This window comes from Electrophorus electricus, chromosome 13 (assembly GCF_041902795.1).
Source record: "Electrophorus electricus isolate QZ-2024a chromosome 13, ASM4190279v1, whole genome shotgun sequence".
Lineage (NCBI taxonomy): Eukaryota > Metazoa > Chordata > Actinopteri > Gymnotiformes > Gymnotidae > Electrophorus > Electrophorus electricus.
Genome location: NC_137509.1, coordinates 20841993 through 20866184, shown reverse-complemented (window position 1 = coordinate 20866184; position 24192 = coordinate 20841993). Strand labels below are relative to the sequence as shown.

Here is a 24192-nt window from a genome sequence, read left to right as displayed (position 1 = left end):
TAACAGATAGTTTTTTTTATTAATCACTGCACTTCACATTTGAGCATGTCAGCTTGAAAGTAAATTAAAGTGATGCAAGAAAAGCTTACTGCACCTGGTATTCCTAGGTAGGGTCCCACCTCAGTACTATTCAGGCCCAAACTTGCTTAGCTTCCAAGGTCAGATGAGATTGGGCGTTCTCAAGCTGGTGTGGCCGTAAGCCTTAAACACTTACTCAAATTGCCTAATCATAGCAAATATGATCAAAGACCAATCTGACAATTTTTTTTATTAATCCCTGCACTTGACATTCTAGAATGTTATCTTGAATGTAATTAAATGATGCAATAAAAGCTTACAATACGGAGCTGGTATACTGAGGCACTAATTATTCACTGCACTTCAAATTTGAACATGATAGATTGAACATAAATTAAAGGGATGCAAACAATCTTACAGCACCTGCTATTCCCTGGTACTAAAATATTTCTATTTAATCTGTACACTTCACATACAAGCTTGTCAGTTGCAGATTAAAGTAAAGTGATGCAACAAAAACTTACAGCATCTGCTATTCCCAGGTGCTAACAGATAGTTTTTTTAATTAATCACTGCATTTCACATCCTAGCATGTCATCTTGACAGTAAATTAAAGTGATGCAAGAGAAGCTTACAGCATCTCGTAGTCCAATGTGCTAACATATAGTTTTTTGATGAATCACTGCACTTCACATTCAGGCATGTGAGTTGGAGAGTAAATGAAAGTGATGCAAAAAAAACTTACAGCATCTGCTATTCCCAGGTGCTAACAGATAGTTTGAGTTAATTATTCACTGCACTTCAAATTTGAACATGATAGCTTGAACATAAATTAAAGGGATGCAATACAATCTTACAGCACCTGCTATTCCCTGGTACTAAAATATTTCTATTTAATCTGTACACTTCACATACAAGCTTGTCAGTTGCAGATTAAAGTAAAGTGATGCAACAAAAACTTACAGCATTTGCTATTCCCAGGTGCTAACACATAGTTTTTTTAATTAATCACTGCACTTCACATCCTAGCATGTCATCTTGAAAGTAAATTAAAGTGATGCAAGAGAATCTTACAGCATCTCGTAGTCCAAGGTGCTAAGAGATAGATTTTTGAGGAATCACTGCACTTCACATTCAGGCATGTGAGTTGGAGAGTAAATGAAAGTGATGCAAAAAAAACTTACAGCATCTGCTATTCCCAGGTGCTAACAGATAGTTTTTTTTATTAATCACTGCACTTCACATTTGAGCATGTCAGCTTGAAAGTAAATTAAAGTGATGCAAGAAAAGCTTACAGCACCTGGTATTCCTAGGTAGGGTCCCACCTCAGTACTATTCAGGCCCAAACTTGCTTAGCTTCCAAGGTCAGATGAGATTGGGCGTTCTCAAGCTGGTGTGGCCGTAAGCCTTAAACACTTACTCAAATTGCCTAATCATAGCAAATATGATCAAAGACCAATCTGACAATTTTTTTTATTAATCCCTGCACTTGACATTCTAGAATGTTATCTTGAATGTAATTAAATGATGCAATAAAAGCTTACAATACGGAGCTGGTATACTGAGGCACTAATTATTCACTGCACTTCAAATTTGAACATGATAGATTGAACATAAATTAAAGGGATGCAAACAATCTTACAGCACCTGCTATTCCCTGGTACTAAAATATTTCTATTTAATCTGTACACTTCACATACAAGCTTGTCAGTTGCAGATTAAAGTAAAGTGATGCAACAAAAACTTACAGCATCTGCTATTCCCAGGTGCTAAAAGATAGTTTGAGTTAATTATTCACTGCACTTCAAATTTGAACATGATAGCTTGAACATAAATTAAAGGGATGCAATACAATCTTACAGCACCTGCTATTCCCTGGTACTAAAATATTTCTATTTAATCTGTACACTTCACATACAAGCTTGTCAGTTGCAGATTAAAGTAAAGTGATGCAACAAAAACTTACAGCATTTGCTATTCCCAGGTGCTAACACATAGTTTTTTTAATTAATCACTGCACTTCACATCCTAGCATGTCATCTTGAAAGTAAATTAAAGTGATGCAAGAGAATCTTACAGCATCTCGTAGTCCAAGGTGCTAAGAGATAGATTTTTGAGGAATCACTGCACTTCACATTCAGGCATGTGAGTTGGAGAGTAAATGAAAGTGATGCAAAAAAAACTTACAGCATCTGCTATTCCCAGGTGCTAACAGATAGTTTTTTTTATTAATCACTGCACTTCACATTTGAGCATGTCAGCTTGAAAGTAAATTAAAGTGATGCAAGAAAAGCTTACAGCACCTGGTATTCCTAGGTAGGGTCCCACCTCAGTACTATTCAGGCCCAAACTTGCTTAGCTTCCAAGGTCAGATGAGATTGGGCGTTCTCAAGCTGGTGTGGCCGTAAGCCTTAAACACTTACTCAAATTGCCTAATCATAGCAAATATGATCAAAGACCAATCTGACAATTTTTTTTATTAATCCCTGCACTTGACATTCTAGAATGTTATCTTGAATGTAATTAAATGATGCAATAAAAGCTTACAATACGGAGCTGGTATACTGAGGCACTAATTATTCACTGCACTTCAAATTTGAACATGATAGATTGAACATAAATTAAAGGGATGCAAACAATCTTACAGCACCTGCTATTCCCTGGTACTAAAATATTTCTATTTAATCTGTACACTTCACATACAAGCTTGTCAGTTGCAGATTAAAGTAAAGTGATGCAACAAAAACTTACAGCATCTGCTATTCCCAGGTGCTAACAGATAGTTTTTTTAATTAATCACTGCATTTCACATCCTAGCATGTCATCTTGACAGTAAATTAAAGTGATGCAAGAGAAGCTTACAGCATCTCGTAGTCCAATGTGCTAACATATAGTTTTTTGATGAATCACTGCACTTCACATTCAGGCATGTGAGTTGGAGAGTAAATGAAAGTGATGCAAAAAAAACTTACAGCATCTGCTATTCCCAGGTGCTAACAGATAGTTTGAGTTAATTATTCACTGCACTTCAAATTTGAACATGATAGCTTGAACATAAATTAAAGGGATGCAATACAATCTTACAGCACCTGCTATTCCCTGGTACTAAAATATTTCTATTTAATCTGTACACTTCACATACAAGCTTGTCAGTTGCAGATTAAAGTAAAGTGATGCAACAAAAACTTACAGCATTTGCTATTCCCAGGTGCTAACAGATAGTTTTTTTAATTAATCACTGCACTTCACATTTGAGCATGTCAGCTTGAAAGTAAATTAAAGTGATGCAAGAAAAGCTTACAGCACCTGGTATTCCTAGGTAGGGTCCCACCTCAGTACTATTCAGGCCCAAACTTGCTTAGCTTCCAAGGTCAGATGAGATTGGGCGTTCTCAAGCTGGTGTGGCCGTAAGCCTTAAACACTTACTCAAATTGCCTAATCATAGCAAATATGATCAAAGACCAATCTGACAATTTTTTTTATTAATCCCTGCACTTGACATTCTAGAATCTTATCTTGAATGTAATTAAATGATGCAATAAAAGCTTACAATACGGAGCTGGTATACTGAGGCACTAATTATTCACTGCACTTCAAATTTGAACATGATAGATTGAACATAAATTAAAGGGATGCAAACAATCTTACAGCACCTGCTATTCCCTGGTACTAAAATATTTCTATTTAATCTGTACACTTCACATACAAGCTTGTCAGTTGCAGATTAAAGTAAAGTGATGCAACAAAAACTTACAGCATCTGCTATTCCCAGGTGCTAACAGATAGTTTGAGTTAATTATTCACTGCACTTCAAATTTGAATATGATAGCTTGAACATAAATTAAAGGGATGCAATACAATCTTACAGCACCTGCTATTCCCTGGTACTAAAATATTTCTATTTAATCTGTACACTTCACATACAAGCTTGTCAGTTGCAGATTAAAGTAAAGTGATGCAACAAAAACTTACAGCATTTGCTATTCCCAGGTGCTAACACATAGTTTTTTTAATTAATCACTGCACTTCACATCCTAGCATGTCATCTTGAAAGTAAATTAAAGTGATGCAAGAGAATCTTACAGCATCTCGTAGTCCAAGGTGCTAAGAGATAGATTTTTGAGGAATCACTGCACTTCACATTCAGGCATGTGAGTTGGAGAGTAAATGAAAGTGATGCAAAAAAAACTTACAGCATCTGCTATTCCGAGGTGCTAACAGATAGTTTGAGTTAATTATTCACTGCACTTCAAATTTGAACATGATAGCTTGAACATAAATTAAAGGGATGCAATACAATCTTACAGCACCTGCTATTCCCTGGTACTAAAATATTTCTATTTAATCTGTACACTTCACATACAAGCTTGTCAGTTGCAGATTAAAGTAAAGTGATGCAACAAAAACTTACAGCATTTGCTATTCCCAGGTGCTAACAGATAGTTTTTTTAATTAATCACTGCACTTCACATTTGAGCATGTCAGCTTGAAAGTAAATTAAAGTGATGCAAGAAAAGCTTACAGCACCTGGTATTCCTAGGTAGGGTCCCACCTCAGTACTATTCAGGCCCAAACTTGCTTAGCTTCCAAGGTCAGATGAGATTGGGCGTTCTCAAGCTGGTGTGGCCGTAAGCCTTAAACACTTACTCAAATTGCCTAATCATAGCAAATATGATCAAAGACCAATCTGACAATTTTTTTTATTAATCCCTGCACTTGACATTCTAGAATCTTATCTTAAATGTAATTAAATGATGCAATAAAAGCTTACAATACGGAGCTGGTATACTGAGGCACTAATTATTCACTGCACTTCAAATTTGAACATGATAGATTGAACATAAATTAAAGGGATGCAAACAATCTTACAGCACCTGCTATTCCCTGGTACTAAAATATTTCTATTTAATCTGTACACTTCACATACAAGCTTGTCAGTTGCAGATTAAAGTAAAGTGATGCAACAAAAACTTACAGCATCTGCTATTCCCAGGTGCTAACAGATAGTTTGAGTTAATTATTCACTGCACTTCAAATTTGAATATGATAGCTTGAACATAAATTAAAGGGATGCAATACAATCTTACAGCACCTGCTATTCCCTGGTACTAAAATATTTCTATTTAATCTGTACACTTCACATACAAGCTTGTCAGTTGCAGATTAAAGTAAAGTGATGCAACAAAAACTTACAGCATTTGCTATTCCCAGGTGCTAACACATAGTTTTTTTAATTAATCACTGCACTTCACATCCTAGCATGTCATCTTGAAAGTAAATTAAAGTGATGCAAGAGAATCTTACAGCATCTCGTAGTCCAAGGTGCTAAGAGATAGATTTTTGAGGAATCACTGCACTTCACATTCAGGCATGTGAGTTGGAGAGTAAATGAAAGTGATGCAAAAAAAACTTACAGCATCTGCTATTCCGAGGTGCTAACAGATAGTTTGAGTTAATTATTCACTGCACTTCAAATTTGAACATGATAGCTTGAACATAAATTAAAGGGATGCAATACAATCTTACAGCACCTGCTATTCCCTGGTACTAAAATATTTCTATTTAATCTGTACACTTCACATACAAGCTTGTCAGTTGCAGATTAAAGTAAAGTGATGCAACAAAAACTTACAGCATTTGCTATTCCCAGGTGCTAACACATAGTTTTTTTAATTAATCACTGCACTTCACATCCTAGCATGTCATCTTGAAAGTAAATTAAAGTGATGCAAGAGAATCTTACAGCATCTCGTAGTCCAAGGTGCTAAGAGATAGATTTTTGAGGAATCACTGCACTTCACATTCAGGCATGTGAGTTGGAGAGTAAATGAAAGTGATGCAAAAAAAACTTACAGCATCTGCTATTCCGAGGTGCTAACAGATAGTTTGAGTTAATTATTCACTGCACTTCAAATTTGAACATGATAGCTTGAACATAAATTAAAGGGATGCAATACAATCTTACAGCACCTGCTATTCCCTGGTACTAAAATATTTCTATTTAATCTGTACACTTCACATACAAGCTTGTCAGTTGCAGATTAAAGTAAAGTGATGCAACAAAAACTTACAGCATTTGCTATTCCCAGGTGCTAACAGATAGTTTTTTTAATTAATCACTGCACTTCACATTTGAGCATGTCAGCTTGAAAGTAAATTAAAGTGATGCAAGAAAAGCTTACAGCACCTGGTATTCCTAGGTAGGGTCCCACCTCAGTACTATTCAGGCCCAAACTTGCTTAGTTTCCAAGGTCAGATGAGATTGGGCGTTCTCAAGCTGGTGTGGCCGTAAGCCTTAAACACTTACTCAAATTGCCTAATCATAGCAAATATGATCAAAGACCAATCTGACAATTTTTTTTATTAATCCCTGCACTTGACATTCTAGAATCTTATCTTGAATGTAATTAAATGATGCAATAAAAGCTTACAATACGGAGCTGGTATACTGAGGCACTAATTATTCACTGCACTTCAAATTTGAACATGATAGATTGAACATAAATTAAAGGGATGCAAACAATCTTACAGCACCTGCTATTCCCTGGTACTAAAATATTTCTATTTAATCTGTACACTTCACATACAAGCTTGTCAGTTGCAGATTAAAGTAAAGTGATGCAACAAAAACTTACAGCATTTGCTATTCCCAGGTGCTAACAGATAGTTTTTTTAATTAATCACTGCACTTCACATCCTAGCATGTCATCTTGAAAGTAAATTAAAGTGATGCAAGAGAAGCTTACAGCATCTCGTAGTCCAAGGTGCTAACAGATAGTTTTTTGAGGAATCACTGCACTTCACATTCAGGCATGTGAGTTGGAGAGTAAATGAAAGTGATGCAAAAAAAACTTACAGCATCGGCTATTCCCAGGTGCTAACAGATGGTTTTTTTTATTAATCACTGCACTTCACATTTGAGCATGTCAACTTGAAAGTAAATTAAAGTGATGCAAGAAAAGCTTGCAGCACCTGGTATTCCTAGGTAGGGTCCCACCTCAGTACTATCCAGGCCCAAACTTGCTTAGCTTCCAAGGTCAGATGAGCTTGGGCGTTCTCAAGCTGGTGTGGCCATAAGCCTCAAACACTTACTCAAATTGCCTAATCATAGCAAATATGATCAAAGACCAATCTGACAATTTTTTTTATTAATCCCTGCAATTGACATTCTAGAATGTTATCTTGAATGTAAATTAAATGATGCAATAAAAGCTTACAACATCTGGTATACGGAGGCACTAACAGACAGTTTTTTGATGAATCACTGCACTTCACATTCAGGCATGTGAGTTGGAGAGTAAATGAAAGTGATGCAAAAAAAACTTACAGCATCGGCTATTCCCAGGTGCTAACAGATAGTTTGAGTTAATTATTCACTGCACTTCAAATTTGAACATGATAGCTTGAACATAAATTAAAGGGATGCAATACAATCTTACAGCACCTGCTATTCCCAGGTGCTAACAGATAGTTTTTTTTATTAATCACTGCACTTCACATTTGAGCATGTCAGCTTGAAAGTAAATTAAAGTGATGCAAGAAAAGCTTACAGCACCTGGTATTCCTAGGTAGGGTCCCACCTCAGTACTATTCAGGCCCAAACTTGCTTAGTTTCCAAGGTCAGATGAGATTGGGCGTTCTCAAGCTGGTGTGGCCGTAAGCCTTAAACACTTACTCAAATTGCCTAATCATAGCAAATATGATCAAAGACCAATCTGACAATTTTTTTTATTAATCCCTGCACTTGACATTCTAGAATGTTATCTTGAATGTAATTAAATGATGCAATAAAAGCTTACAATACGGAGCTGGTATACGGAGGCACTAATTATTCACTGCACTTCAAATTTGAACATGATAGCTTGAACACAAATTAAAGGGATGCAATACAATCTTACAGCACCTGCTATTCCCTGGTACTAAAATATATCTATTTAATCTGTACACTTCACATACAAGCTTGTCAGTTGCAGATTAAAGTAAAGTGATGCAACAAAAACTTACAGCATCTGCTATTCCCAGGTGCTAACAGGTAGTTTTTTTAATTAATCACTGCATTTCACATCCTAGCATGTCATCTTGACAGTAAATTAAAGTGATGCAAGAGAAGCTTACAGCATCTCATAGTCCAATGTGCTAACATATAGTTTTTTGATGAATCACTGCACTTCACATTCAGGCATGTGAGTTGGAGAGTAAATGAAAGTGATGCAAAAAAAACTTACAGCATCTGCTATTCCCAGGTGCTAACAGATAGTTTTTTTTATTAATCACTGCACTTCACATTTGAGCATGTCAGCTTGAAAGTAAATTAAAGTGATGCAAGAAAAGATTACAGCACCTGGTATTCCTAGGTAGGGTCCCACCTCAGTACTATTCAGGCCCAAACTTGCTTAGCTTCCAAAGTAAGATGAGATTGGGCGTTCTCAAGCTGGTGTGGCCGTAAGCCTTAAACACTTACTCAAATTGCCTAATCATAGCAAATATGATCAAAGACCAATCTGACAATTTTTTTTATTAATCCCTGCACTTGACATTCTAGAATGTTATCTTGAATGTAATTAAATGATGCAATAAAAGCTTACAATACGGAGCTGGTATACGGAGGCACTAATTATTCACTGCACTTCAAATTTGAACATGATAGCTTGAACATAAATTAAAGGGATGCAAACAATCTTACAGCACCTGCTATTCCCTGGTACTAAAATATTTCTATTTAATCTGTACACTTCACATACAAGCTTGTCAGTTGCAGATTAAAGTAAAGTGATGCAACAAAAACTTACAGCATCTGCTATTCCCAGGTGCTAACAGATAGTTTTTTTAATTAATCACTGCATTTCACATCCTAGCATGTCATCTTGACAGTAAATTAAAGTGATGCAAGAGAAGCTTACAGCATCTCGTAGTCCAATGTGCTAACATATAGTTTTTTGATGAATCACTGCACTTCACATTCAGGCATGTGAGTTGGAGAGTAAATGAAAGTGATGCAAAAAAAACTTACAGCATCTGCTATTCCCAGGTGCTAACAGATAGTTTGAGTTAATTATTCACTGCACTTCAAATTTGAACATGATAGCTTGAACATAAATTAAAGGGATGCAATACAATCTTACAGCACCTGCTATTCCCTGGTACTAAAATATTTCTATTTAATCTGTACACTTCACATACAAGCTTGTCAGTTGCAGATTAAAGTAAAGTGATGCAACAAAAACTTACAGCATTTGCTATTCCCAGGTGCTAACAGATAGTTTTTTTAATTAATCACTGCACTTCACATCCTAGCATGTCATCTTGAAAGTAAATTAAAGTGATGCAAGAGAAGCTTACAGCATCTCGTAGTCCAAGGTGCTAACAGATAGATTTTTGAGGAATCACTGCACTTCACATTCAGGCATGTGAGTTGGAGAGTAAATGAAAGTCATGCAAAAAAAACTTACAGCATCTGCTATTCCCAGGTGCTAACAGATAGTTTTTTTTATTAATCACTGCACTTCACATTTGAGCATGTCAGCTTGAAAGTAAATTAAAGTGATGCAAGAAAAGCTTACAGCACCTGGTATTCCTAGGTAGGGTCCCACCTCAGTACTATTCAGGCCCAAACTTGCTTAGCTTCCAAGGTCAGATGAGATTGGGCGTTCTCAAGCTGGTGTGGCCGTAAGACTTAAACACTTACTCAAATTGCCTAATCATAGCAAATATGATCAAAGACCAATCTGACAATTTTTTTTATTAATCCCTGCAATTGACATTCTAGAATGTTATCTTGAATGTAATTAAATGATGCAATAAAAGCTTACAATACGGAGCTGGTATACGGAGGCACTAATTATTCACTGCACTTCAAATTTGAACATGATAGCTTGAACATAAATTAAAGGGATGCAAACAATCTTACAGCACCTGCTATTCCCTGGTACTAAAATATTTCTATTTAATCTGTACACTTCACATACAAGCTTGTCAGTTGCAGATTAAAGTAAAGTGATGCAACAAAAACTTACAGCATCTGCTATTCCCAGGTGCTAACAGATAGTTTTTTTAATTAATCACTGCATTTCACATCCTAGCATGTCATCTTGACAGTAAATTAAAGTGATGCAAGAGAAGCTTACAGCATCTCGTAGTCCAATGTGCTAACAGATAGTTTTTTTTATTAATCACTGCACTTCACATTTGAGCATGTCAGCTTGAAAGTAAATTAAAGTGATGCAAGAAAAGCTTACAGCACCTGGTATTCCTAGGTAAGGTCCCACCTCAGTAGTATCCAGGCCCAAACTTGCTTAGCTTCCAAGGTCAGATGAGATTGGGCGTGCTCAAACTGGTGTGGCCGTAAGCCTCAAACACTTACTCAAATTGCCTAATCATAGCAAATATGATCAAAGACCAATCTGACAATTTTTTTTATTAATCCCTGTACTTGACATTCTAGAATGTTATCTTGAATGTAAATTAAATGATGCAATAAAAGCTTACAACATCTGGTATACGGAGGCACTAACAGACAGTTTTTTGATGAATCACTGCACTTCACATTCAGGCATGTGAGTTGGAGAGTAAATGAAAGTGATGCAAAAAAAACTTACAGCATCTGCTATTCCCAGGTGCTAACAGATAGTTTTTTATATTAATCACTGCACTTCATATTTGAGCATGTCAGCTTGAAAGTAAATTAAAGTGATGCAAGAAAAGCTTACAGCACCTGGTATTCCTAGGTAGGGTCCCACCTCAGTACTATCCAGGCTCAAACTTGCTTAGCTTCCAAGATCAGATGAGATTGGGCGTTCTGAAGCTGGTGTGGCCGTAAGCCTTAAACGCTTACTCAAATTGCCTAATCATAGCAAATATGATCAAAGACCAATCTGACAATTTTTTTTATTAATCCCTGCACTTGACGTTCTAGAATGTTATCTTGAATGTAAATTAAATGATGCAATAAAAGCTTACAACATCTTGTATACGGAGGCACTAACAGACAGTTTTTTGATGAATCACTGCACTTCACATTCAGGCATGTGAGTTGGAGAGTAAATGAAAGTGATGCAAAAAAAACTTACAAAATCTGCTATTCCCAGGTGCTAACAGATAGTTTGAGTTAATTATTCACTGCACTTCAAATTTGAACATGATAGCTTGAAAATAAATTAAAGGGATGAAAACAATCTTACAGCACCTGCTATTCCCTGGTACTAAAATATTTCTATTTAATCTGTACACTTCACATACAAGCTTGTCAGTTGCAGATTAAAGTAAAGTGATGCAACAAAAACTTACAGCATCTGCTATTCCCAGGTGCTAACAGATAGTTTTTTTAATTAATCACTGCACTTCACATCCTAGCATGTCATCTTGAAAGTAAATTAAAGTGATGCAAGAGAAGCTTACAGCATCTCGTAGTCCAAGGTGCTAACAGATAGATTTTTGAGGAATCACTGCACTTCACATTCAGGCATGTGAGTTGGAGAGTAAATGAAAGTGATGCAAAAAAAACTTACAGCATCTGCTATTCCCAGGTGCTAACAGATAGTTTGAGTTAATTATTCACTGCACTTCAAATTTGAACATGATAGCTTGAACATAAATTAAAGGGATGCAATACAATCTTACAGCACCTGCTATTCCCAGGTGCTAACAGATAGTTTTTTTTATTAATCACTGCACTTCACATTTGAGCATGTCAGCTTGAAAGTAAATTAAAGTGATGCAAGAGAAGCTTACAGCATCTCGTAGTCCAAGGTGCTAACAGATAGATTTTTGAGGAATCACTGCACTTCACATTCAGGCATGTGAGTTGGAGAGTAAATGAAAGTGATGCAAAAAAAACTTACAGCATCTGCTATTCCCAGGTGCTAACAGATAGTTTGAGTTAATTATTCACTGCACTTCAAATTTGAACATGATAGCTTGAACATAAATTAAAGGGATGCAATACAATCTTACAGCACCTGCTATTCCCTGGTACTAAAATATTTCTATTTAATCTGTACACTTCACATACAAGCTTGTCAGTTGCAGATTAAAGTAAAGTGATGCAACAAAAACTTACAGCATTTGCTATTCCCAGGTGCTAACAGATAGTTTTTTTAATTAATCACTGCACTTCACATCCTAGCATGTCATCTTGAAAGTAAATTAAAGTGATGCAAGAGAAGCTTACAGCATCTCGTAGTCCAAGGTGCTAACAGATAGATTTTTGAGGAATCACTGCACTTCACATTCAGGCATGTGAGTTGGAGAGTAAATGAAAGTGATGCAAAAAAAACTTACAGCATCTGCTATTCCCAGGTGCTAACAGATAGTTTTTTTTATTAATCACTGCACTTCACATTTGAGCATGTCAGCTTGAAAGTAAATTAAAGTGATGCAAGAAAAGCTTACAGCACCTGGTATTCCTAGGTAGGGTCCCACCTCAGTACTATTCAGGCCCAAACTTGCTTAGCTTCCAAGGTCAGATGAGATTGGGCGTTCTCAAGCTGGTGTGGCCGTAAGCCTTAAACACTTACTCAAATTGCCTAATCATAGCAAATATGATCAAAGACCAATCTGACAATTTTTTTTATTAATCCCTGCACTTGACATTCTAGAATGTTATCTTGAATGTAATTAAATGATCCAATAAAAGCTTACAATACGGAGCTGGTATACTGAGGCACTAATTATTCACTGCACTTCAAATTTGAACATGATAGATTGAACATAAATTAAAGGGATGCAAACAATCTTACAGCACCTGCTATTCCCTGGTACTAAAATATTTCTATTTAATCTGTACACTTCACATACAAGCTTGTCAGTTGTAGATTAAAGTAAAGTGATGCAACAAAAACTTACAGCATCTGCTATTCCCAGGTGCTAACAGATAGTTTTTTTTAATTAATCACTGCACTTCACATCCTAGCATGTCATCTTGAAAGTAAATTAAAGTGATGCAAGAGAAGCTTACAGCATCTCGTAGTCCAAGGTGCTAACAGATAGATTTTTGAGGAATCACTGCACTTCACATTCAGGCATGTGAGTTGGAGAGTAAATGAAAGTGATGCAAAAAAAACTTACAGCATCTGCTATTCCCAGGTGCTAACAGATAGTTTGAGTTAATTATTCACTGCACTTCAAATTTGAACATGATAGCTTGAACATAAATTAAAGGGATGCAATACAATCTTACAGCACCTGGTATTCCTAGGTAGGGTCCCACCTCAGTACTATTCAGGCCCAAACTTGCTTAGCTTCCAAGGTCAGATGAGATTGGGCGTTCTTAAGCTGGTGTGGCCGTAAGCCTTAAACACTTACTCAAATTGCCTAATCATAGCAAATATGATCAAAGACCAATCTGACAATTTTTTTTATTAATCCCTGCACTTGACATTCTAGAATGTTATCTTGAATGTAATTAAATGATGCAATAAAAGCTTACAATACGGAGCTGGTATACGGAGGCACTAATTATTCACTGCACTTCAAATTTGAACATGATAGCTTGAACATAAATTAAAGGGATGCAAACAATCTTACAGCACCTGCTATTCCCTGGTACTAAAATATTTCTATTTAATCTGTACACTTCACATACAAGCTTGTCAGTTGCAGATTAAAGTAAAGTGATGCAACAAAAACTTACAGCATCTGCTATTCCCAGGTGCTAACAGATAGTTTTTTTAATTAATCACTGCATTTCACATCCTAGCATGTCATCTTGACAGTAAATTAAAGTGATGCAAGAGAAGCTTACAGCATCTCGTAGTCCAATGTGCTAACATATAGTTTTTTGATGAATCACTGCACTTCACATTCAGGCATGTGAGTTGGAGAGTAAATGAAAGTGATGCAAAAAAAACTTACAGCATCTGCTATTCCCAGGTGCTAACAGATAGTTTGAGTTAATTATTCATTGCACTTCAAATTTGAACATGATAGCTTGAACATAAATTAAAGGGATGCAATACAATCTTACAGCACCTGCTATTCCCTGGTACTAAAATATTTCTATTTAATCTGTACACTTCACATACAAGCTTGTCAGTTGCAGATTAAAGTAAAGTGATGCAACAAAAACTTACAGCATCTGCTATTCCCAGGTGCTAACAGATAGTTTTTTTAATTAATCACTGCATTTCACATCCTAGCATGTCATCTTGACAGTAAATTAAAGTGATGCAAGAGAAGCTTACAGCATCTCGTAGTCCAATGTGCTAACATATAGTTTTTTGATGAATCACTGCACTTCACATTCAGGCATGTGAGTTGGAGAGTAAATGAAAGTGATGCAAAAAAAACTTACAGCATCTGCTATTCCCAGGTGCTAACAGATAGTTTTTTTTATTAATCACTGCACTTCACATTTGAGCATGTCAGCTTGAAAGTAAATTAAAGTGATGCAAGAAAAGCTTACAGCACCTGGTATTCCTAGGTAGGGTCCCACCTCAGTACTATTCAGGCCCAAACTTGCTTAGCTTCCAAGGTCAGATGAGATTGGGCGTTCTCAAGCTGGTGTGGCCGTAAGCCTTAAACACTTACTCAAATTGCCTAATCATAGCAAATATGATCAAAGACCAATCTGACAATTTTTTTTATTAATCCCTGCACTTGACATTCTAGAATGTTATCTTGAATGTAATTAAATGATGCAATAAAAGCTTACAATACGGAGCTGGTATACGGAGGCACTAATTATTCACTGCACTTCAAATTTGAACATGATAGCTTGAACATAAATTAAAGGGATGCAAACAATCTTACAGCACCTGCTATTCCCTGGTACTAAAATATTTCTATTTAATCTGTACACTTCACATACAAGCTTGTCAGTTGCAGATTAAAGTAAAGTGATGCAACAAAAACTTACAGCATTTGCTATTCCCAGGTGCTAACAGATAGTTTTTTTAATTAATCACTGCACTTCACATCCTAGCATGTCATCTTGAAAGTAAATTAAAGTGATGCAAGAGAAGCTTACAGCATCTCGTAGTCCAAGGTGCTAACAGATAGATTTTTGAGGAATCACTGCACTTCACATTCAGGCATGTGAGTTGGAGAGTAAATGAAAGTGATGCAAAAAAAACTTACAGCATCTGCTATTCCCAGGTGCTAACAGATAGTTTGAGTTAATTATTCACTGCACTTCAAATTTGAACATGATAGCTTGAAAATAAATTAAAGGGATGCAAACAATCTTACAGCACCTGCTATTCCCTGGTACTAAAATATTTCTATTTAATCTGTACACTTCACATACAAGCTTGTCAGTTGCAGATTAAAGTAAAGTGATGCAACAAAAACTTACAGCATCTGCTATTCCCAGGTGCTAACAGATAGTTTTTTTAATTAATCACTGCACTTCACATCCTAGCATGTCATCTTGAAAGTAAATTAAAGTGATGCAAGAGAAGCTTACAGCATCTCGTAGTCCAAGGTGCTAACAGATAGATTTTTGAGGAATCACTGCACTTCACATTCAGGCATGTGAGTTGGAGAGTAAATGAAAGTGATGCAAAAAAAACTTACAGCATCTGCTATTCCCAGGTGCTAACAGATAGTTTTTTTTATTAATCACTGCACTTCACATTTGAGCATGTCAGCTTGAAAGTAAATTAAAGTGATGCAAGAAAAGCTTACAGCACCTGGTATTCCTAGGTAGGGTCCCACCTCAGTACTATTCAGGCCCAAACTTGCTTAGCTTCCAAGGTCAGATGAGATTGGGCGTTCTCAAGCTGGTGTGGCCGTAAGCCTTAAACACTTACTCAAATTGCCTAATCATAGCAAATATGATCAAAGACCAATCTGACAATTTTTTTTATTAATCCCTGCACTTGACATTCTAGAATGTTATCTTGAATGTAATTAAATGATGCAATAAAAGCTTACAATACGGAGCTGGTATACTGAGGCACTAATTATTCACTGCACTTCAAATTTGAACATGATAGCTTGAACATAAATTAAAGGGATGCAAACAATCTTACAGCACCTGCTATTCCCTGGTACTAAAATATTTCTATTTAATCTGTACACTTCACATACAAGCTTGTCAGTTGCAGATTAAAGTAAAGTGATGCAACAAAAACTTACAGCATTTGCTATTCCCAGGTGCTAACAGATAGTTTTTATAATTAATCACTGCACTTCACATCCTAGCATGTCATCTTGAAAGTAAATTAAAGTGATGCAAGAGAAGCTTACAGCATCTCGTAGTCCAAGGTACTAACAGATAGATTTTTGAGGAATCACTGCACTTCACATTCAGGCATGTGAGTTGGAGAGTAAATGAAAGTGATGCAAAAAAAACTTACAGCATCTGCTATTCCCAGGTGCTAACAGATAGTTTGAGTTAATTATTCACTGCACTTCAAATTTGAACATGATAGCTTGAACATAAATTAAAGGGATGCAATACAATCTTACAGCACCTGCTATTCCCTGGTACTAAAATATTTCTATTTAATCTGTACACTTCACATACAAGCTTGTCAGTTGCAGATTAAAGTAAAGTGATGCAACAAAAACTTACAGCATTTGCTATTCCCAGGTGCTAACAGATAGTTTTTTTAATTAATCACTGCACTTCACATCCTAGCATGTCATCTTGAAAGTAAATTAAAGTGATGCAAGAGAAGCTTACAGCATCTCGTAGTCCAAGGTGCTAACAGATAGATTTTTGAGGAATCACTGCACTTCACATTCAGGCATGTGAGTTGGAGAGTAAATGAAAGTGATGCAAAAAAAACTTACAGCATCTGCTATTCCCAGGTGCTAACAGATAGTTTTTTTTATTAATCACTGCACTTCACATTTGAGCATGTCAACTTGAAAGTAAATTAAAGTGATGCAAGAAAAGCTTACAGCACCTGGTATTCCTAGGTAGGGTCCCACCTCAGTACTATTCAGGCCCAAACTTGCTTAGCTTCCAAGGTCAGATGAGATTGGGCGTTCTCAAGCTGGTGTGGCCATAAGCCTTAAACACTTACTCAAATTGCCTAATCATAGCAAATATGATCAAAGACCAATCTGACAATTTTTTTTATTAATCCCTGCAATTGACATTCTAGAATGTTATCTTGAATGTAATTAAATGATGCAATAAAAGCTTACAATACGGAGCTGGTATACGGAGGCACTAATTATTCACTGCACTTCAAATTTGAACATGATAGCTTGAACATAAATTAAAGGGATCCAAACAATCTTACAGCACCTGCTATTCCCTGGTACTAAAATATTTCTATTTAATCTGTACACTTCACATACAAGCTTGTCAGTTGCAGATTAAAGTAAAGTGATGCAACAAAAACTTACAGCATCTGCTATTCCCAGGTGCTAACAGATAGTTTTTTTAATTAATCACTGCATTTCACATCCCAGCATGTCATCTTGACAGTAAATTAAAGTGATGCAAGAGAAGCTTACAGCATCTCGTAGTCCAATGTGCTAACATATAGTTTTTTGATGAATCACTACACTTCACATTCAGGCATGTGAGTTGGAGAGTAAATGAAAGTGATGCAAAAAAAACTTACAGCATCTGCTATTCCCAGGTGCTAACAGATAGTTTGAGTTAATTATTCACTGCACTTCAAATTTGAACATGATAGCTTGAACATAAATTAAAGGGATGCAATACAATCTTACAGCACCTGCTATTCCCTGGTACTAAAATATTTCTATTTAATCTGTACACTTCACATACAAGCTTGTCAGTTGCAGATTAAAGTAAAGTGATGCAACAAAAACTTACAGCATTTGCTATTCCCAGGTGCTAACAGATAGTTTTTTTAATTAATCACTGCACTTCACATCCTAGCATGTCATCTTGAAAGTAAATTAAAGTGATGCAAGAGAAGCTTACAGCATCTCGTAGTCCAAGGTGCTAACAGATAGATTTTTGAGGAATCACTGCACTTCACATTCAGGCATGTGAGTTGGAGAGTAAATGAAAGTCATGCAAAAAAAACTTACAGCATCTGCTATTCCCAGGTGCTAACAGATAGTTTTTTTTATTAATCACTGCACTTCACATTTGAGCATGTCAGCTTGAAAGTAAATTAAAGTGATGCAAGAAAAGCTTACAGCACCTGGTATTCCTAGGTAGGGTCCCACCTCAGTACTATTCAGGCCCAAACTTGCTTAGCTTCCAAGGTCAGATGAGATTGGGCGTTCTCAAGCTGGTGTGGCCGTAAGACTTAAACACTTACTCAAATTGCCTAATCATAGCAAATATGATCAAAGACCAATCTGACAATTTTTTTTATTAATCCCTGCAATTGACATTCTAGAATGTTATCTTGAATGTAATTAAATGATGCAATAAAAGCTTACAATACGGAGCTGGTATACGGAGGCACTAATTATTCACTGCACTTCAAATTTGAACATGATAGCTTGAACATAAATTAAAGGGATGCAAACAATCTTACAGCACCTGCTATTCCCTGGTACTAAAATATTTCTATTTAATCTGTACACTTCACATACAAGCTTGTCAGTTGCAGATTAAAGTAAAGTGATGCAACAAAAACTTACAGCATCTGCTATTCCCAGGTGCTAACAGATAGTTTTTTTAATTAATCACTGCATTTCACATCCTAGCATGTCATCTTGACAGTAAATTAAAGTGATGCAAGAGAAGCTTACAGCATCTCGTAGTCCAATGTGCTAACAGATAGTTTTTTTTTATTAATCACTGCACTTCACATTTGAGCATGTCAGCTTGAAAGTAAATTAAAGTGATGCAAGAAAAGCTTACAGCACCTGGTATTCCTAGGTAAGGTCCCACCTCAGTAGTATCCAGGCCCAAACTTGCTTAGCTTCCAAGGTCAGATGAGATTGGGCGTGCTCAAACTGGTGTGGCCGTAAGCCTCAAACACTTACTCAAATTGCCTAATCATAGCAAATATGATCAAAGACCAATCTGACAATTTTTTTTATTAATCCCTGTACTTGACATTCTAGAATGTTATCTTGAATGTAAATTAAATGATGCAATAAAAGCTTACAACATCTGGTATACGGAGGCACTAACAGACAGTTTTTTGATGAATCACTGCACTTCACATTCAGGCATGTGAGTTGGAGAGTAAATGAAAGTGATGCAAAAAAAACTTACAGCATCTGCTATTCCCAGGTGCTAACAGATAGTTTTTTATATTAATCACTGCACTTCACATTTGAGCATGTCAGCTTGAAAGTAAATTAAAGTGATGCAAGAAAAGCTTACAGCACCTGGTATTCCTAGGTAGGGTCCCACCTCAGTACTATCCAGGCTCAAACTTGCTTAGCTTCCAAGATCAGATGAGATTGGGCGTTCTCAAGCTGGTGTGGCCGTAAGCCTTAAACGCTTACTCAAATTGCCTAATCATAGCAAATATGATCAAAGACCAATCTGACAATTTTTTTTATTAATCCCTGCACTTGACGTTCTAGAATGTTATCTTGAATGTAAATTAAATGATGCAATAAAAGCTTACAACATCTTGTATACGGAGGCACTAACAGACAGTTTTTTGATGAATCACTGCACTTCACATTCAGGCATGTGAGTTGGAGAGTAAATGAAAGTGATGCAAAAAAAACTTACAAAATCTGCTATTCCCAGGTGCTAACAGATAGTTTGAGTTAATTATTCACTGCACTTCAAATTTGAACATGATAGCTTGAAAATAAATTAAAGGGATGCAAACAATCTTACAGCACCTGCTATTCCCTGGTACTAAAATATTTCTATTTAATCTGTACACTTCACATACAAGCTTGTCAGTTGCAGATTAAAGTAAAGTGATGCAACAAAAACTTACAGCATCTGCTATTCCCAGGTGCTAACAGATAGTTTTTTTAATTAATCACTGCACTTCACATCCTAGCATGTCATCTTGAAAGTAAATTAAAGTGATGCAAGAGAAGCTTACAGCATCTCGTAGTCCAAGGTGCTAACAGATAGATTTTTGAGGAATCACTGCACTTCACATTCAGGCATGTGAGTTGGAGAGTAAATGAAAGTGATGCAAAAAAAACTTACAGCATCTGCTATTCCCAGGTGCTAACAGATAGTTTTTTTTATTAATCACTGCACTTCACATTTGAGCATGTCAGCTTGAAAGTAAATTAAAGTGATGCAAGGAAAGCTTACAGCACCTGGTATTCCTAGGTAGGGTCCCACCTCAGTACTATTCAGGCCCAAACTTGCTTAGCTTCCAAGGTCAGATGAGATTGGGCGTTCTCAAGCTGGTGTGGCCGTAAGCCTTAAACACTTACTCAAATTCCCTAATCATAGCAAATATGATCAAAGACCAATCTGACAATTTTTTTTATTAATCCCTGCACTTGACATTCTAGAATGTTATCTTGAATGTAATTAAATGATGCAATAAAAGCTTACAATACGGAGCTGGTATACGGAGGCACTAATTATTCACTGCACTTCAAATTTGAACATGATAGCTTGAACATAAATTAAAGGGATGCAAACAATCTTACAGCACCTGCTATTCCCTGGTACTAAAATATTTCTATTTAATCTGTACACTTCACATACAAGCTTGTCAGTTGCAGATTAAAGTAAAGTGATGCAACAAAAACTTACAGCATCTGCTATTCCCAGGTGCTAACAGATAGTTTTTTTAATTAATCACTGCACTTCACATCCTAGCATGTCATCTTGAAAGTAAATTAAAGTGATGCAAGAGAAGCTTACAGCATCTCGTAGTCCAAGGTGCTAACAGATAGATTTTTGAGGAATCACTGCACTTCACATTCAGGCATGTGAGTTGGAGAGTAAATGAAAGTGATGCAAAAAAAACTTACAGCATCTGCTATTCCCAGGTGCTAACAGATAGTTTTTTTTATTAATCACTGCACTTCACATTTGAGCATGTCAGCTTGAAAGTAAATTAAAGTGATGCAAGAAAAGCTTACAGCACCTGGTATTCCTAGGTAGGGTCCCACCTCAGTACTATTCAGGCCCAAACTTGCTTAGCTTCCAAGGTCAGATGAGATTGGGCGTTCTCAAGCTGGTGTGGCCGTAAGCCTTAAACACTTACTCAAATTGCCTAATCATAGCAAATATGATCAAAGACCAATCTGACAATTTTTTTTATTAATCCCTGCACTTGACATTCTAGAATGTTATCTTGAATGTAATTAAATGATGCAATAAAAGCTTACAATACGGAGCTGGTATACTGAGGCACTAATTATTCACTGCACTTCAAATTTGAACATGATAGCTTGAACATAAATTAAAGGGATGCAAACAATCTTACAGCACCTGCTATTCCCTGGTACTAAAATATTTCTATTTAATCTGTACACTTCACATACAAGCTTGTCAGTTGCAGATTAAAGTAAAGTGATGCAACAAAAACTTACAGCATTTGCTATTCCCAGGTGCTAACAGATAGTTTTTATAATTAATCACTGCACTTCACATCCTAGCATGTCATCTTGAAAGTAAATTAAAGTGATGCAAGAGAAGCTTACAGCATCTCGTAGTCCAAGGTACTAACAGATAGATTTTTGAGGAATCACTGCACTTCACATTCAGGCATGTGAGTTGGAGAGTAAATGAAAGTGATGCAAAAAAAACTTACAGCATCTGCTATTCCCAGGTGCTAACAGATAGTTTGAGTTAATTATTCACTGCACTTCAAATTTGAACATGATAGCTTGAACATAAATTAAAGGGATGCAATACAATCTTACAGCACCTGCTATTCCCAGGTGCTAACAGATAGTTTTTTTTATTAATCACTGCACTTCACATTTGAGCATGTCAGCTTGAAAGTAAATTAAAGTGATGCAAGAGAAGCTTACAGCATCTCGTAGTCCAAGGTGCTAACAGATAGATTTTTGAGGAATCACTGCACTTCACATTCAGGCATGTGAGTTGGAGAGTAAATGAAAGTGATGCAAAAAAAACTTACAGCATCTGCTATTCCCAGGTGCTAACAGATAGTTTGAGTTAATTATTCACTGCACTTCAAATTTGAACATGATAGCTTGAACATAAATTAAAGGGATGCAATACAATCTTACAGCACCTGCTATTCCCTGGTACTAAAATATTTCTATTTAATCTGTACACTTCACATACAAGCTTGTCAGTTGCAGATTAAAGTAAAGTGATGCAACAAAAACTTACAGCATTTGCTATTCCCAGGTGCTAACAGATAGTTTTTTTAATTAATCACTGCACTTCACATCCTAGCATGTCATCTTGAAAGTAAATTAAAGTGATGCAAGAGAAGCTTACAGCATCTCGTAGTCCAAGGTGCTAACAGATAGATTTTTGAGGAATCACTGCACTTCACATTCAGGCATGTGAGTTGGAGAGTAAATGAAAGTGATGCAAAAAAAACTTACAGCATCTGCTATTCCCAGGTGCTAACAGATAGTTTTTTTTATTAATCACTGCACTTCACATTTGAGCATGTCAGCTTGAAAGTAAATTAAAGTGATGCAAGAAAAGCTTACAGCACCTGGTATTCCTAGGTAGGGTCCCACCTCAGTACTATTCACGCCCAAACTTGCTTAGCTTCCAAGGTCAGATGAGATTGGGCGTTCTCAAGCTGGTGTGGCCGTAAGCGTTAAACACTTACTCAAATTGCCTAATCATAGCAAATATGATCAAAGACCAATCTGACAATTTTTTTTATTAATCCCTGCACTTGACATTCTAGAATGTTATCTTGAATGTAATTAAATGATCCAATAAAAGCTTACAATACGGAGCTGGTATACTGAGGCACTAATTATTCACTGCACTTCAAATTTGAACATGATAGATTGAACATAAATTAAAGGGATGCAAACAATCTTACAGCACCTGCTATTCCCTGGTACTAAAATATTTCTATTTAATCTGTACACTTCACATACAAGCTTGTCAGTTGTAGATTAAAGTAAAGTGATGCAACAAAAACTTACAGCATCTGCTATTCCCAGGTGCTAACAGATAGTTTTTTTTAATTAATCACTGCACTTCACATCCTAGCATGTCATCTTGAAAGTAAATTAAAGTGATGCAAGAGAAGCTTACAGCATCTCGTAGTCCAAGGTGCTAACAGATAGATTTTTGAGGAATCACTGCACTTCACATTCAGGCATGTGAGTTGGAGAGTAAATGAAAGTGATGCAAAAAAAACTTACAGCATCTGCTATTCCCAGGTGCTAACAGATAGTTTGAGTTAATTATTCACTGCACTTCAAATTTGAACATGATAGCTTGAACATAAATTAAAGGGATGCAATACAATCTTACAGCACCTGGTATTCCTAGGTAGGGTCCCACCTCAGTACTATTCAGGCCCAAACTTGCTTAGCTTCCAAGGTCAGATGAGATTGGGCGTTCTTAAGCTGGTGTGGCCGTAAGCCTTAAACACTTACTCAAATTGCCTAATCATAGCAAATATGATCAAAGACCAATCTGACAATTTTTTTTATTAATCCCTGCACTTGACATTCTAGAATGTTATCTTGAATGTAATTAAATGATGCAATAAAAGCTTACAATACGGAGCTGGTATACGGAGGCACTAATTATTCACTGCACTTCAAATTTGAACATGATAGCTTGAACATAAATTAAAGGGATGCAAACAATCTTACAGCACCTGCTATTCCCTGGTACTAAAATATTTCTATTTAATCTGTACACTTCACATACAAGCTTGTCAGTTGCAGATTAAAGTAAAGTGATGCAACAAAAACTTACAGCATCTGCTATTCCCAGGTGCTAACAGATAGTTTTTTTAATTAATCACTGCATTTCACATCCTAGCATGTCATCTTGACAGTAAATTAAAGTGATGCAAGAGAAGCTTACAGCATCTCGTAGTCCAATGTGCTAACATATAGTTTTTTGATGAATCACTGCACTTCACATTCAGGCATGTGAGTTGGAGAGTAAATGAAAGTGATGCAAAAAAAACTTACAGCATCTGCTATTCCCAGGTGCTAACAGATAGTTTGAGTTAATTATTCATTGCACTTCAAATTTGAACATGATAGCTTGAACATAAATTAAAGGGATGCAATACAATCTTACAGCACCTGCTATTCCCTGGTACTAAAATATTTCTATTTAATCTGTACACTTCACATACAAGCTTGTCAGTTGCAGATTAAAGTAAAGTGATGCAACAAAAACTTACAGCATCTGCTATTCCCAGGTGCTAACAG

At 36.3% G+C, this 24192-nt stretch overlaps 24 pseudogenes; all 24 read right to left on the bottom strand.

Moving 5' to 3' along the window:
- Positions 1-82: 82 nt before the first annotated feature.
- LOC145648953 (5S ribosomal RNA) lies at positions 83-201 on the bottom strand (annotated as a pseudogene).
- A 1105-nt stretch (positions 202-1306) lies between these two features.
- Positions 1307-1425, bottom strand: LOC145646678 (5S ribosomal RNA; annotated as a pseudogene).
- Positions 1426-2309: 884 nt separating this feature from the next.
- LOC145646677 (5S ribosomal RNA) lies at positions 2310-2428 on the bottom strand (annotated as a pseudogene).
- Positions 2429-3312: 884 nt separating this feature from the next.
- On the bottom strand, positions 3313-3431 carry LOC145646675 (5S ribosomal RNA; annotated as a pseudogene).
- Positions 3432-4533: 1102 nt separating this feature from the next.
- LOC145646674 (5S ribosomal RNA) lies at positions 4534-4652 on the bottom strand (annotated as a pseudogene).
- A 1541-nt stretch (positions 4653-6193) lies between these two features.
- Positions 6194-6312, bottom strand: LOC145649042 (5S ribosomal RNA; annotated as a pseudogene).
- A 666-nt stretch (positions 6313-6978) lies between these two features.
- LOC145650594 (5S ribosomal RNA) lies at positions 6979-7097 on the bottom strand (annotated as a pseudogene).
- Positions 7098-7561: 464 nt separating this feature from the next.
- Positions 7562-7680, bottom strand: LOC145649040 (5S ribosomal RNA; annotated as a pseudogene).
- A 667-nt stretch (positions 7681-8347) lies between these two features.
- LOC145644213 (5S ribosomal RNA) lies at positions 8348-8466 on the bottom strand (annotated as a pseudogene).
- A 1105-nt stretch (positions 8467-9571) lies between these two features.
- On the bottom strand, positions 9572-9690 carry LOC145648142 (5S ribosomal RNA; annotated as a pseudogene).
- Positions 9691-10246: 556 nt separating this feature from the next.
- Positions 10247-10365, bottom strand: LOC145650683 (5S ribosomal RNA; annotated as a pseudogene).
- A 352-nt stretch (positions 10366-10717) lies between these two features.
- LOC145649889 (5S ribosomal RNA) lies at positions 10718-10836 on the bottom strand (annotated as a pseudogene).
- A 1562-nt stretch (positions 10837-12398) lies between these two features.
- Positions 12399-12517, bottom strand: LOC145646673 (5S ribosomal RNA; annotated as a pseudogene).
- A 668-nt stretch (positions 12518-13185) lies between these two features.
- On the bottom strand, positions 13186-13304 carry LOC145650084 (5S ribosomal RNA; annotated as a pseudogene).
- Positions 13305-14409: 1105 nt separating this feature from the next.
- Positions 14410-14528, bottom strand: LOC145646672 (5S ribosomal RNA; annotated as a pseudogene).
- A 1104-nt stretch (positions 14529-15632) lies between these two features.
- Positions 15633-15751, bottom strand: LOC145646671 (5S ribosomal RNA; annotated as a pseudogene).
- Positions 15752-16856: 1105 nt separating this feature from the next.
- LOC145647501 (5S ribosomal RNA) lies at positions 16857-16975 on the bottom strand (annotated as a pseudogene).
- Positions 16976-18080: 1105 nt separating this feature from the next.
- On the bottom strand, positions 18081-18199 carry LOC145648141 (5S ribosomal RNA; annotated as a pseudogene).
- Positions 18200-18756: 557 nt separating this feature from the next.
- Positions 18757-18875, bottom strand: LOC145650682 (5S ribosomal RNA; annotated as a pseudogene).
- Positions 18876-19227: 352 nt separating this feature from the next.
- Positions 19228-19346, bottom strand: LOC145648266 (5S ribosomal RNA; annotated as a pseudogene).
- A 790-nt stretch (positions 19347-20136) lies between these two features.
- On the bottom strand, positions 20137-20255 carry LOC145646670 (5S ribosomal RNA; annotated as a pseudogene).
- A 666-nt stretch (positions 20256-20921) lies between these two features.
- LOC145646669 (5S ribosomal RNA) lies at positions 20922-21040 on the bottom strand (annotated as a pseudogene).
- Positions 21041-22478: 1438 nt separating this feature from the next.
- Positions 22479-22597, bottom strand: LOC145649513 (5S ribosomal RNA; annotated as a pseudogene).
- Positions 22598-23265: 668 nt separating this feature from the next.
- On the bottom strand, positions 23266-23384 carry LOC145650083 (5S ribosomal RNA; annotated as a pseudogene).
- Positions 23385-24192: the final 808 nt, after the last annotated feature.